Source organism: Solanum verrucosum, unplaced genomic scaffold, assembly GCF_900185275.1.
Source record: "Solanum verrucosum unplaced genomic scaffold, falcon-dt-bn FXZP01000018.1, whole genome shotgun sequence".
NCBI classification, from domain to species: Eukaryota; Viridiplantae; Streptophyta; class Magnoliopsida; order Solanales; family Solanaceae; genus Solanum; species Solanum verrucosum.
The window spans coordinates 1,166,750-1,178,935 of NW_026020225.1; the positions used below are offsets into that span (position 1 = coordinate 1,166,750).

The 12,186-nt window shown below is 45.6% G+C and overlaps 1 pseudogene; it reads left to right on the forward strand.

Annotated features, from left to right (window-relative positions):
• Positions 1–479: 479 nt before the first annotated feature.
• On the forward strand, positions 480–11,183 carry LOC125831884 (uncharacterized; annotated as a pseudogene).
• Positions 11,184–12,186: the final 1,003 nt, after the last annotated feature.

Here is a 12,186-nt window from a genome sequence, read left to right on the forward strand (position 1 = left end):
TAAGGTAGCATTACTGGTGGAGTGGTATGAAGAGAGATATTAATGACTTTGTTTCCTGTTGTTTGTGCTGCCAGCAGGTAATGTCCGAGCATTTGAGGCCTGGTGGTGAGTTTTAGAGATTACCCATTCCGGAGTGGAAGTGGGATCACATTATAATGGATTTTATGACTGGCCTACCGCGGACTTCTAGAGGTGTTGATAGCATTTGGGTCATTGTTGATCGATTGACCAAGTCAGCACATTTCCTTCCTATTCAGTCTTCATTTAGCGCCGAGATGTTTCCTCGTATCTACATTCGGGAGGTGGTTCGACTTGATGGGGTGCTAGTTTCTATTATATCCGATCAAGGTTCTCAGTTCACGTCTTGCTTTTGGAGGACCTTTCGGGATGAGTTGGGCACTCGGGTTGACCTTAGCACAACTTTCCACCCACATACTGATGCTCAGTTGGAGTGTACTAGTTAGGTCCTTGAGGACATGATGCGGGCTTGTGTTTTGGAGTTTGGTGGTCATTGGGACCAGTTCTTGGCTTTGGCGGAGTTTGCGTATAACATTAGCTACCATTCTAGCATTCAGATGGCCTCGTTCGAGGCATTGTATTGTAGGCATTGTCGCTCTCCGGTGGGTCGGTTTGAGTCTACAGAGCCTAGCCCGCGGGGTTTGGATATGATTCAGGAGGCTTTGGAGCAGGTGAGAGTGATTCAGGATAGACTCAGGACGACTTAGAGTAGGCACCAAAGTTATGCGGATTGGAGGAGTCAGCCTTTGAGATTCTCTGTTGCTGATCGGGTATTTCTTCGTGTGTCAACCATGAAAGGCGTGATGAGGTTTGGGAGGTGGGGCAAGCTTTGCCCCAGGTACATTTGGCCTTTTGAGATACTCCGGACAGTTGGGGAGGTTACTTATGAGTTGGCCCTACCTCCAGTATTTTCATCCATCCACCTGGTTTTCCATGTCTCGATGTTGCAACGGTATGTTCCTGATGAGTCCCATGTGCTGCAGTATGATGCAGTCGAGTTCGATGATCGTTTGACATTTGTAGAGGAGCCAATTGCCATTCTAGATACAGAGAGGTCAAAACGGATACGAAAAGAAAGCACACGAGCATACCAGAAATAAACTAAGTACAACTAAACTTAACCTAACTGGACCCCCATAAGCTCAGAAGGTACACTCGTGCGTAAGTTCAAATAAAACCTGAACGGACCCTCATAAGCCCGATAGGTACACAGAAAAGCTAAGTCTACTGAGAAAAAACAAAATCGTTGCTTGTTGTACTTATTTATCTTCTCCCTCTCATTCTGTGGTTTCGACGTATTCTCGAAGGTCCGGTGCATCACTAGAGGCGCGCGATTGAGATAGTATAGGCTTGAAGCCTTTTATGTGATTCTTAGAGTGGACGGTGATCCACGGTGGTTGTTGTTGGATTGGATCCTATTGGAGATACCATCACCCCCAAGGTCGTTCTTTCTAGTTGGGATGGGAGCGTATCACTGGCTGAGTAGACTCAGTGATATCGGCGATCGCCTCTGGGACTCTCATTCTAGCTGTGCTGGGAGTGTGCTGCTGGCTGGGTGTCCTCGGGTCGCTATTTCTAGCTGGACTGGGAGCTGACTACATGGTAGGACGACTCGGGATATTTACCTCACTCACGGGTCCCTCTTTCTAGCTGTGCTGGGAGTGGACTGTTTGGTTGGGTGTCCCCTGGGGTCACTCTTTCTAGCTGGGCGGGGAGTGCACTGTTGGCTGGGTGGATTCTGATGGATTATCTTAGTTACTTTGGGCTTGGAGGCCGGTTTTCTTTTTTCTCAGTAGACTAAACTTTTCTGTGTACCTATCGGGCTTATGGGGTCCGTTCAGGTTTTGATTGAACTTGCGCACGAGTGTACCTTCTGAGCTTATGGGGGTCCAGTTAGGTTTAGTTTAGTTGTACTTAGTTTATTTCTGGTATGCTCGTGTGCTTTCTTTTTTGTATCCGCTTTGACCTCTCTGTGTCTAGAATGACAACTGGCTCCTCTACAAATGTCAAACGGTCATCCAACTCGACTGCATCATACTGCAGCACAAGGGACTCATCAGGAACATACCGTCACAACATCGAGACATGGAAAACCGGGTGGATCGCTGAAAGTACTGGAGGTAGGGCCAACTCATAAGCAACCTCCGCAATCGTCCGGAGTATCTCAAAAGGCCCAATGTACCTGGGGCTAAGCTTGCTCCGCCTCCCAAACCTCATCAGACCCTTCATGGGTGACACACGGAGGAATATCGGATCACCAACAGAGAATCTCAAAGGCCGACGCCTCCGATCCGCATAACTCTGGTGCCTACTCTGAGCTGTCCTGAGTCTATCCTAAATCACTATTACCTGGTCCAAAGCCTCCTGAATCAAATCCAAAACCCACGGCCTAGGCTCTGTAAAATCAAACCAACTCACTGGAGAGCGACAACGCTTACCATGCAATGCCTCGAACGGGACCATCTGAATGCTAGAATGGTAGCTTATATGCAAACTCCGCCAAAGGCAAGAACTGGTCCCAATGACCACCAAACTCCAAAACACAAGCCCGCAACATGTCCTCAATGACCTGAATAGTACACTCCAACTGACCATCAGTCTGCGGGTGGAAAGATGTGCTAAGGTCAACCGAGTGCCCAACTCATCCTGAAAGGTCCTCCAAAAGCTAGACGTGAAATGAGAACCTCGATCTGATATAATAGAAACTGGCATCCCATGAAGTTGAACCACCTCCCGAATGTAGATACGAGCCAACCTCTCGGTGCTAAATGAAGACTGAATAAAAATGAAATGTGCTGACTTGGTCAATCAAGACCAAACTCGACATTTTAGACCTAACTGCACCGACATAATTCTCATCCGAGCGCGTTTACTCAGAATGTTGACTAAAGTCAAACTTTGGCTTAAACTTAAAGTTAAAACGCCTAATCGCACCGACTCACACTGAAAACCTCGAGAGTCATGCCGACCATGCTACTGGCCTAAAATGACCCTTCTGGAGGTGATAGAATTGTCAGAATTGGATTCTGATGTCATCTTCTTGAACTTTTGATCGAAAATGATTGGTCAAGGTTTATAAGCTCTAAAAACACTAAAACTCGCACAAAAGCCAAACGAATGACCAGGTGACCGAACTGTTAGTCCCAGCAAGTCATAAATGACTTAGGGTCACTACAGGAACACTCTAAATGACACACAGAAGAAAAAACACAAAAATGACCAGAAGGGTCATTACAATCTTTCAGAGGTCGTTCTGTAGGAAAAATCTCTGGCCTTGTTATTTGGAGAGCGCGCGATCATCCTACAAGTTGGCCACGACTTCCTTTCTAATTAGACTAAGCATGTATTTGTAAATTCATGATGATGAGTGTAAACTGGCGGTGGGTACCTATTTATTTCTTCTTTCTTCTTGGAAACCAGGATCTAGAGTTGATTAATATTGTTTTGAGGGTAGTACTATGTTGGTGGAGGGTTGTATGTGTGTTGTAGTATGCTATGTGATTTACTTGTTTGATTACTTGTTTTTGGAGCATGTTTTGGCCTTAGTCTAGGATAGACTAGTGTTCCCCTACACCCATTCACCTTGTGACTATGGTATGTTTCCAATGTCATTTCTGATGGAATAAAGCCTTGTATACTGGAATAGTAGACTAGGGTCTGATAGTATAAGCCTTAGCTTGGGCATTTTAGCTACTTGTTAGCCTTTTTGTCTACTCTCCCCATTTTTGTGTCTTTGATGTATTACCATAGAGTTTGTGCTTAATCGGGATTGGAGTGCTTCTGGCTTGGAGCCTTTTCTAATATCGTCAGGAGTGGACGTCGATCAACGGTGGCTTGAAGAATACTTGAGATCCTCTTCGTAGTGGATATTCCCCTAGACACTCTTGCTAACTAACCAACGGACGCCCTTGGGAGTAGGCTGGGCGGCCAAGATATCTGTGATCCTCTATGGAGTTGACATGACCCTGAGGCACTCTAGCTAGTTAGGAGGTTGATGCCCCTAGAGTTGATTGTAGAATTGGGCGGCATGGGTTGATAGTCACTCTTGCTAGCTGGGTTGGGAGTTGTTTGGTTGAGTTTATTTTTACTCTTGCTAGTTGGTCTCGGAGTTGATTGGTTATTGAATTTGGATTTGGATTACTCTTCTTTCTTGTAGACTTAGTTATTTTGTGTACTTATCGAGCTTATGGGGTCTGTTCGGGTTTTATTTAAACATGCGCATGAGTGTACCTTCAAGGGTTATGGGGTCCAGTTAGGTTTATTTTAGTTGTACTTATATTTACTTTCGGTATGCTCGTGTGCCTTCTTTTCATATCCTCTTGGTCTCTGTTTGTGTCTAGACTCAATTTTTTCTGATTGTCTTTACCTTTCTTTCTCTGTTTACCTATGATGCCTATTGAGTACCTTGTTTTGGTACTTATCCTATACTTTCATGATGCAGGTCTTAGTACCAGCTACCAGCGATGATAGTTCGTGCCATCTTTTGCAACCTGGGGATATTATAGACGAGGGTAACCACTTGGCGTCCTGAATCAACTTGTCTCCTTCTGTACATATGTTAACTTATCTTTATCCTTTGAGATGGATTGTTGTGGTCCACTTTTAGAACTTTATTTTTTTAAACAGCTCTATATTTATAACTTCCAAGTTCTAGGAGGATATCTATACTGTATAGTTTTGGGTTTGCTTTCCGTTTCTACCGTTTCTTATTGTTAATATTATTTTTTGTTTAGTTCTACCCTTGTACTCACTACTTTTCATTTTGCGTACGGATCAACTTACCTATTGGTGGATTTTAGTAGGTGCCATCATGGCTCGGGGATTCAGGTCATGATAAGTTGGTATCAAAGCCTTAGGTTCACTAGTCTCGCTTGTACAGAGCTTATACCTAGTAGAGTCCTACAGATTAGTGTAAAGGCGTACATGTCTTATCTTTGGGAGACTAAACGGTGTCTTTAGAAATATTTCTCTTTTGTATCACTTTTGTGCAACCTGTGTGTTATTGGTTTTTTGAAATCTCACTTGTTTCACTCTTTTAACAGATGGCTCATACGCGCCGTGAGGTAGATCGGGGTGTGGGTCGACCTCTCTTTCCAGATAGTGGTACAATACCACCCTAATTAGAGAGCAGGGTGTGGGCGACAGTTTCGACATGGTTAGTCTAGCAGACCTACACATGCCACTCTTCAGGCATCAGATGGTGGTCGAAGCGAGACCAGTTTGAGTCAGGGACGTGAGGTGTTTTAGTCAGGTTTTTCAGGCCATGTTGGTCGTTCTTTTGGGAGTCGCCTTTGACAGGGTTGCTATGAGTGTGGTGAGATGGGTCATTGGGCCAGGGACTACCCTCATCATAGTCAGATTGTTTCCGCTCCTCAGGCAACTCCCCTAACTTTACCAGTACCTCCAGCTAGAGGCCGTGGTCAGGGTTAGGATCGTAGAGGTGGTCATCGGGGTATACGGGGTGATCCCCAAAGAGGCAGATCGGGTGGTAGGTTTGATGGTGAGGGCAGAGGAAGACATAGCCATTTTTATGCAGCTCCAACGAGGGAGGAGGCTTAGGCATCAGACGATGTGATCACATGTACGATTCTTTTATGCCAGTAGCCCGCCTTGGCTTTATTTGATCCTGGCTCTACTTTTTCGTATGTTTCTGTTTACTATGCCTCTCACTTGAGTATGATGTATGAGCCTCTGGTAGCGCCGTTGCATGTGTCGACCCCCGTGGGTGAGTCTTTAGTAGTGGATCATGTATTTCAATCTTGCATAGTTACTATCTAGGGGAGTGACACCAGGGCTGACCTTATATTGCTTGACATGGTTGATTTTGATGTGATTCTAGGCATGGACTGGTTATCCCTTTATCGCGTTGTTTTAGATTGCTTCTCTAAGACCGTTACCTTAGCCATTCCTGGTATTCCTCCGGTGGTGTGGCAGGGATCTCTTGGTAGCACACCAGTTGGTCTTATCTCTTTTATTCGGGCTAGGAGGCTAGTGGCTAGCGGATGCTTATCATATTTAGCCTTCGTGCGTGATGTGAGTAGGGAGATCCCTTCGGTTGATTCAGTTCTTATTGTTCTTGACTTCTTAGATGTGTTTCCTACCGACCTACCTGGCCTACCCCCAGAGCGTGATATTGATTTTTTGATTGAGCTTGAGCTGGGTACTCGGCCTATTTCTATTCCGCCATATCGGATGGCTCCTGTAAAGCTCAATGAGCTCAGTGTTCAGCTTCAGGATCTCTTGGGTAAGGGATTTATCAGACCTAGTGTATCACCTTGGGGTTCTCCTGTTCTTTTTGTTAAGAAGAAGGACGATACGATGCGTATGTGCATTGACTATATGCAGTTGAATAAGGTGACAGTGAAGAATCGATATCCTCTGCCTAGGATTGTTGACCTATTTGATCAGCTACAGGGAGCTTCAATGTTCTCTAATATTGATTTGAGGTCCGGTTACCACCAGTCGAGGATTAGGGAAGCGGACATCCCTAAGACTGTATTTAGGACCCGTTATGGCCATTATGAGTTCTTGGTGATGTCATTTGGGTTGACTAATCCCACTGTTGCCTTTATGGACTTGATGGTGCGCGTGTTCAGGCCTCATCTTGATTCCTTCGTCATAGTTTTCATTGATGACATTTTGATATACTCGCGGAGTATAGGTGATCATGAGCAACATTTGAGAGTTGTGCTCCAAACTTTGAGAGATAAACGACTTTATGCCAAGTTCTCAAAGTTCCAGTTTTGGTTAGACTCTGTAGCGTTCTTGGGGCACGTTGTATCCAAGGAGAGCATTATGGTAGATCCGACGAAAATTGAGGCTATTCGTGATTGGGCTGGGCCCACCTCAGTTACTTAGATTCAGAGCTTCATCGGACTAGTAGGCTACTACAGACGATTTGTGGAGGGTTTCTCTATCTTGGCAGCAACTCTAACCTGGTTGACTCATGTTGATGTTCCCTTTATTTGGTCAGAGGAGCGTGAGGCGAGCTTTTTGAGGCTCAAGGAGTTATTGACCACCGCTCCTATATTGACTCTTCCAATTGGGGGCGAGGGCTTCACGGTTTATTGTGATGCATCAGGCGTTGGTTTGGATAGTGTATTGATGCAGCAGGGCAAGGTTATTGCTTATGCGTTGAGGCAGCTTAAGGTCCATGAGCGCAACTACCCCACTCATGACTTAGAGTTGGCGGCGGTAGTTTTCGTACTTAAGATTTGGAGGCACTACTTGTATGGAGTTCGATGTGAGATCTGTACCGATCATAGGAGTTTTCAGTACGTCATGAGCCAGAAGGACTTTAATTCAAGGCAGCGTCGCTGGATTGAGCTTCTGAAGGACTACGACCTCTCTAGTCTCTATCATTAAGGCAAGGCGAATATGGTAGCGGACGCCTTGAGCCGGAAGGCGGTTAGTATGGGTAGTCTAGCCTTCTTATCTGTTGAGGAACGACCCTTGGCTTTGGACATTCAGTTCTTAGCTAATAGCATGGTTCGGTTGGATATCTCAGATTCTAGACGCGTCTTGGCCTATATGGGAGGTCAATCTTCTTTGCTTGATAGGTTCCGTGGTTGTTAGTTTGAGGATGAGGCCTTGGTGGCCCTTAGAGATCGAGTATTAGCGGGTGATGGTGGTCAGGCTACCTTATATCCTGATGCAGTGTTGAGATTCTCCGACCGCATCTGTGTTTTGAGAGTTTTTCGAGAGATGGGGATTTGATACAGTTGATACTTTCTGAGGGTCATGAGTCTAGATACTCTATCCATCCGGGCACAACGAAGATGTATCGTGATTTAAGGCAGCATTGCTGGTGGAGTGGCATGAAGAGAGATATTACTGACTTTGTTTCCCGTTGCTTGTGCTGCAAGCAGGTAAAAGCCGAGCATTTGAGGCTTGGTGGTGAGTTTCAGAGATTACCAATTTCGAAGTGGAAGTGGGATCGCATTACTATGGATTTTGTGGCTGGCCTATTGCGGACTTCTAGAGGTGTTGATTAGAATTTGGGTCATTGTTGATCGATTGATCAAGTCAACACATTTCCTTCCTATTCAGTCTTCATTTAGCGCCGATAGGTTGGCTCTTGTCTACATTCGGGAGGTGGTTCGACTTCATGGGGTGCCAATTTCTATTATATCAGATCGAGGTTCTCTGTTCACGTCTAGCTTTTGAAGGACCTTTCATGATGAGTTGGGCAATCGGCTTGACCTTAGCACAACTTTCCACCCGCAGACTGATAGTCAGTCCGAGTGTACTATTAAGGTCCTTAAGGACATGTTACGGGCTTGTGTTTTGGAGTTTGGTGGTCATTGGGACCAGTTTTTGCCTTTGGCAGAGTTTGCGTATAACAACAACTACCATTCTAGCATTCAGATGGCCCCGTTCGAGGCATTGTATGGTAGGCGTTGTCGCTCTCCGGTGGGTTGGTTTAAGTCTACAGAGCCTAGGCTGCGGGGTTTGGATTTGATTCAGGAGGCTTTGGAGCAGGTGAGAGTGATTCAGGATAGACTTAGGACGACTCAGAGTAGGCACCAGAGTTATGGGTAGCGGAGGAGTCGGCCTTTGAGATTCTCTGTTGGTGATCGGGTATTCCTCCGTGTGTCACCCGTGAAGGGTGTGATGAGGTTTGAGAGGCGGGGCAAGCTTAGCCCCAGGTACATTGGGCCTTTTGAGATACTCCGGACAATTGGGGAGGTTGCTTATGAGTTGGCCCTACCTCCAGTATTTTCAGCCATCCACCAAGGTTTCCATGTCTCGATGTTGCGACGGTATGTTCCTGATGAGTCCCATGTGCTCCAATATTATTCAGTCGAGTTGGATGACCGTTTGACATTTGTAGAGGAGCTAGTTGCCATTCTAGCCAGAGATGTGAGGAGATTGTGCACGAGAGCCATTCCTGTTGTTAAGGTTTGTTGGAGGCATCGTCCAATCGAGGAGGCTACCTGGGAGACTGAGTAGGAGATGCGAGAGTAGTTTCCCGGCTTGTTTGAGCCTTCAGGTACTTCTTGACCATTACTTTCGCGGACGAAAGTCCTTTTTAGTAGTGGATATTGTAATGACCCTTCTAGTCATTTCTGTGTTTTACCTTCTGTGTGTCATTTAGAGCGTTCCTGTAGCGACCCCAATTCATTTATTACTTGCTGGGACTGACAGTTCGGTCACCTAGTCGTTCGTTTGGCTTTTGTGCGAGTTTTAGTGTTTTTGGAGCTTATGAACCTTGAACAATCATTTTCGATCAAAAGTTCTAGAAGATGACATCAGAATCCAATTCTGACGATTCCATCAGCTCCGAAAGGGTCATTTTAGGCTAGTAGCATGGTCGACATGACTCCCGAGGTTTTCAGTGTGAGTCGGTGCGATTAGGCGTTGTAACTTTAAGTTTATGCCTAAGTTTGACTTTAGTCAACATTGACAATTCCATCAGTACGGCTAGCTCCAGAATGTCGAGTTTGGTCTAGACTGACCCTTCTTTTGTGTCTCGAGGTTTTTGATATTTTTCCCAGCCCTTTTGTGGTTTTTGACTTAAAATGACATTTGGGTGTGGGCCCCACTTTTTCTAAAAATGACCTCGTATGGAAATTTCGACTGCGCCATTGAGTCTGAAATATCAAATTTGGTATGGTTGCATATCTCGTTTGCGTGCACAGGGTTTCGAACGAGTTCAGAGCACCTCGTCGGTGGTTTTATGTTTTGGAAAATTTTTGCAGAAATATCTGCTATAAATGCAGATATATCAATCAACTTTTCCAAACTTAAAACCCTCATCTCTCTCTCATCTGTCAACCGATTTAGGTGATTCGAAGTGCAGGAGCTTTGTATTCTCGGTGGCTTTGCTTTAGAGTGTTCGGAAGTTGTCGGGTGAGCGTAGTTCGAGGTAATTTTGTGATTAACCTGACTGCTGTACCCTTTTTTGTGCCTTTGTTTTTGACATTCTTGTTTTGGTCATATCTCACTCATTTTAGCTCGGTTTTGGGTGATTCGACGTCCCAAATGTTGGGAATTATCGTGGCTACCTCGTAGAGTGTTCATGGAGTGCTGGGAACTTTTTGATTCTCGTTAATTCCGAGTTTAGACTGCTGCTGTTTTCTTTTAAGTTGATTAAAGTGTGGTTTTCTTGTGTGTTGGTTTTTGCTGTGTTTTAAGCCTTGAATTGTGTTCCATTTTAGAACACAAGTTTGGGGGTGCTGTTTAGGGTCTCTTGACGGAGTCAATTTCAAATCGTTCGGTGCGGATCCCACGATTTTTGTTGTGACTCCAAAATTGACCCGTCTCCGTTTGTTGTGATTTTGGTGTCTAAACGACCGTACTAATGTTATGATCCTATATTTGATAGAGTGACAACATTCAAGGGTCGTTCGGGAAGGAAAAGCTCCGTACAGTGATTTGGAGCGCGCGCGATCTGCCTTAAGGTAGGCTACGACTTCCTTTCTTTTAGATTGAGCTTAATTGTGTAAAAACATGTTGATTAGAGTGAATTGGGGGTGGGTACCATTTTCCTACCTTACTTTGATTAGATACCTCATGTTAGGATCGATTGGCCATATTTCGGGTATAGTATCATGTTAACCGGTTTAGTAGAGGTGCATGCTTATTTGCTAAATTCTATGGTATGCTTCTATGCTATGTGTTGTATGCCTTGTTCATACTTAACCGTAAGCATGATGTCCTTAGTCTAGGTTAGACTAGCATTGCCTTAGACTTATGACCCGTGTGGGCAAGATGCCTTGACTTTCTGCCGACGTCGATCGGATGACTTAGGTCCTTGTAGATTGGAGTGGCAGACTTGAGTCTGATAGTTTGAGCATTAGATTGGGCGTTATTGCTGCTTGTTGTACTTATGTATCTTCTCCCCCTCATTCTGCAGTGCCGACACATTCTCGAAGGTCCAGTGCATCACTAGAGGCGCGGGATTGAGATAGTATAGGCTTGGAGCCTTTTATGTGATTCTTAGAGTGGACAGTGATCCACGGTGGTTGTTGTTGGATTGGATCCTATTAGAGATACCATAACCACCAGGGTCATTCTTTCTAGCTGGGTTGGGAGCGTATCCCTGGCTGGGTAGATTCAGTGATATCGGCGATCGCCCCCAGGCCTCTCTTTCTAGCTAGGCTGGGAGTGTGCTGCTCGCTGGGTGTCCCCGGGTCGCTCTTTCTAGCTGGGCTGGGAGCTGACTGCATGGTAGGAGGACTCACGATATCTACCTCACTCATAGGTCCCTCTTTCTAGCTAGGCTGGGAGAAGACTGTTTGGTTGGGTGCCCCCTGGGGTCACTCTTTCTAGCTGGGCTGGGTGTGTACTGCTGGCTGGGTGGAGTCTGATGGATTATCTTAGTTACTTTGGGCTGGGAGCCCGATTTTCGTTTTCCTCAGTAGACTTAGCTTTTCTGTGTTCCTGTCGGGCTTATGGGGGTCCGTTCAGGTTTTATTTGAAATTGTGCACGATTGTATCTTCTCGGCTTATGGGGGTCCAGTTAGATTTAGTTTAGTTGTACTTAGTTTATTTCTGGTGTGCTCGTGTGCTTTCTTTTTGTATCCTCTTTGACCTCTCTGTGTCTAGAATGGCAACTGGCTCCTCTACAAATGTCAAACGGTCATCCAACTCGACTGCATCATACTGGAACACATGGGACTCATCAGGAACATACCATCGCAACATCGAGACATGGAAAACCGGGTGGATGGCTGAAAATACTGGAGGTAGGGCCAACTCATAAGCAACCTCCCCAATTGTCCGGAGTATCTCAAAAGGCCTAATGTACCTGGAGCTAAGCTTGCCCCGCCTCCCAAACCTCATCACGCCATTCATGGGCGACACACAGAGGAATACCCGATCACCAATAGAGAATCTCAAAGGCCGACGCCTCCGATTCGCATAACTCTGGTGCCTACTCTGAGCCGTCCTGAGTCTATCCTGAACCACTCTCAACTTGTCCAAAGCCTTCTGAATCAAATTCGTACCCCGTGACCTAGGCTCTGTATGCTCAAACCAACCCACCAGAGAGCGACAACTCCTACTATACAATGCCTCGAACGGGGCCATCTGAATGCTAGAATGGTAGCTGTTATTATACGCAAACTCCGCCAAAGGCAAGAACTAGTCCCAATGACCACCAAACTCCGAAACACAAGCCCGCAACATGTCCTCAATGACCTGAATAGTACACTCCAACTGACC